General features: G+C 39.5%; 1 non-coding gene across 1 annotated transcript; it reads right to left on the reverse strand.

Annotated features, from left to right (window-relative positions):
* Positions 1-1,434: 1,434 nt before the first annotated feature.
* On the reverse strand, positions 1,435-1,509 carry Trnat-ugu (transfer RNA threonine (anticodon UGU)). Its single transcript has one exon. It is a non-coding gene; the product is annotated as a tRNA-Thr (tRNA).
* Between the last annotated feature and the right edge of the window lie 1,882 nt (positions 1,510-3,391).

The raw sequence follows: 3,391 nt of genomic DNA on the forward strand, positions 1-3,391 counted from the left end.
TTTAACAGCTGCTACGAAAGATGGCTATTGAAACGAACGTATCACTCATAGAAACATGTAGGGTGCTCTACACTGACCTAGAATCACGATATTTACCAAGAAGCAAAGTTTTACAGCGCAAGTCAAGAAAGAATTCGAAAATTGTTAATTTTTAATTATATCACTTAATACGATTGTAATGTAAGTTAACAACGGCAAAAAAATTTCTGTCGAAAATCTCAGGAACTACTGTTGGGAATTTTATGTTGTTGTCAATTGTATGTAGAATGATTCACGAGGTAGGTTTGCATATATAATTTATAAATTCTTGCTCTAATTAGCTGAGTTGCGATGAAGTGAATTCCCCTTTCACTGTGGAAACGACGCCTTTGCCACCTAATGATGACAGGCATAAGCCAGCCCGACTTTTGTGCCACGCTGGCGCCAGCACTACCAGTACTTGGGACGAGGTTACGATACAGCACAAAATATCCGTTGAAGCATTCCACAGAACAATTTTACAGTTGCATAACAACAATATTCCTATGGTCGGTAGTACTGTTTTCCCCTCTCGAGATGTCCGTTAGATCCTACCAGTAATCGCAACAGGGACGAGGGGAGAGGAAATCAACGCATCTGCTTTTTCCAGTTATTCTAATATGTTAATACAACTCCAAAGTTAATAAAATAGATGAAAAATTACAATATAGGATGCTAAATTACACAAAAAGATTGTAAAATTATTATAAAATGGTATTAATAGATTTAAAAATTGCTTGTATGATTTTAATGAGTTGAATAAGGACTACTAATGTCATTGCTAACAGTAGTACTACTATTACTGCTGTTTGTCACACATAATAATAATTATTATTATTATAATAACAACCACTGCTTACGTTTAGAACACAAAACATAAACACCAGCAAAATATACCAATAAAGAAGTAAAAACAGAGAATAGAAACCTTAGTTCTAATAGTGTAAAAAAACACCGGTCTTGTAGTAATAGTAGCAAATACAAAATTTATTTACAGGTGTACAAAAGTAACCTATGTCATGGCCGGTTCCGAGGGGAAGAAACGTAGGTAGTCTGTTATTTCCCTTATCTCTTACCTGACGCAAAGATGTTGCTGCACGTGACACAGGCAATTTTGGTAACTGCTAATGGGGCGTTGAATGTTGGCCAGTATGTAACAAAAATGGTTAACACTATCGTCACAATATTAGTGACTAGGGTACGCAACGGCTTACTGTGGGATAAAGAGAGACCTTACTCTTTAGTTCAAAACAAAAATTTCTTGAGTAACGTGGGTATCGTCGATTATCTGCCTGGTCTCCTAATTTTTCAGGCACAGAGCATGTCTAAGTGGTGATGAGAAGACCTATAGAATCAGATTTTCACTCTGCAGCGGAGTGTGCACTGATATGAAACTTCCTGGCACATTAAAACTGTGTGCCCGACCGAGACTCGAACTCGGGACCTTTGCCTTACACGGGCAAGTGCTCTACCAACTGAGCTACCGAAGCACGACTCACGCCCGGTACTCAGCTTTACTTCTGCCAGGCAAAGGTCCCGAGTGCGAGTCTCGGTCGGGCACACAGTTTTAATCTGCCAGGAAGTTTCAGAAGACCTATACTTTCATGCGCAGCGTGCAGTCGGCAATGCACGTGAACTGACGTATCGTGTGTTTCGGGCAAGTGCGAGTTAAACCGAAAATGAAAAGAGTCTCGTAAGACTTGCATTCATGCCGGTATCAATATCCACTACACGCCAAAATCGCCTGGGTTGTCGACTCCCGGGATGGATGCACAGTCTGTACACGTAATCCACTTCGTACGGAACCTCGGAGGGCGAGTCCTCTTCGCACTTGTCCGTTCCTTTTTTTTAAATTTTTTATTTACAAAATTCATCCGTGTCACAACGCCACAAAGTAGCAACTGCGGTTCAGCTGTTTATTTGTGAGACACACGGCTTACACCACGATCCTTTAAAATTTTCTGATATTATTAACCTTTCAAATTAAAGCTAACCAATATTACCTGACATTTGGTTTAGACACTGATGTGAACGGCAGATGTTATATCGTGAAACACCATTCCGATATTTATCAAACACTGTGAAGATGTTCGTTGTATGACGAGTATTAAATTGCTCATCTTTCGTTCCATATAGTAGTGATGTGAACCTTACAATCAGAACTCGCCTTGCGAGAAAGTTCAGTTTTATACACCTATAAATATATTTTTTATTTGTCACTATTACTGTTATTCATACTATACGATGTGTAAACCGCACATCATCGAATACACTCTGGTATTCTTTGCCGTATCCAAACACAGTCTGCTAACGCAATCTTGCCTTGCCCAAAACGGGCGATATGTCAGTTCAAGAACATTTCAGACTGCAGGCAGGGTATGAAACTATAGGGATTCGCATCGCGTCCCAGACAAACTCCGTGGATGACAGGAAACCAGCCAGGTTATCGACAGATAGCCACATTACTCAAGGAATTTGTGTTTTGGACTGTAGTGTAGGCTCTTACATTATCCCGCAAAAGTAAGCGGTTTCGTATCCTAGTGACTAATTTTATGGCAATAGTGTTAAACATTATTTCCACATACTGATGAACATTTTACGTCCCCTTATCAGTTACCACATTTCCTGTTGGCACGTGCGACAGCATCTTCATTTTTTCCCGTATCTCTTACCTGACGCAGTTCACATACATTTCTTCCCCTCGGGATCCACCATGTCATAAAGGTCACTTTTGTACACAATTAAATACATTTTGTATTTGCCACTATCACGGTGATTATTATTATTATTATTATTATTATTATTATTATTATTATTATTAGTATTATGTGTGACAGAAGCAGCTGTAATAGTAGTACTATCGTTAACAATAACACCATTGGCATTATTCAGTACTTTTATTCACATAGTCTTTAAATTCATATACGTAATTTTTAATTCTATTAACATCGTTTTATTACAATCTATCAAAATTATTGCCCTCTCCTAATTAACTATGACGTAAAAAGTCCTGTACATGTTCAAAACAGCCCTCTCCTACATCGGGTCAATGATCCTAATCTGATCAGGTTAAATTAATAAAATAGCTTCCCACACCATGAGCGCACCGGACGAGTGGCCGAGCGGTTCTAGGCGCTACAGTATGGGACCGAGCGACCGCTACGGTCGCAGGTTAGAATCCTTCCTCGAGCATGGATGTGTGTGATGTCCTTAAGTTAGTTAGGTTTAAGTAGTTTTAAGTTCTAGGGGACTGATGACCTCAGAAGTTAAGTCCCATAGTGCTCAGAGCCACTTGAACCATTTTTGAACACCATGAGCCCCCAATCTGGAGAGGTCTCTAGAACCGCTGTGACCTTTGGCATTTCACCATATC

The sequence above is a fragment of the Schistocerca gregaria genome, chromosome 4, assembly GCF_023897955.1.
Source record: "Schistocerca gregaria isolate iqSchGreg1 chromosome 4, iqSchGreg1.2, whole genome shotgun sequence".
Classification (NCBI taxonomy): Eukaryota; Metazoa; Arthropoda; class Insecta; order Orthoptera; family Acrididae; genus Schistocerca; species Schistocerca gregaria.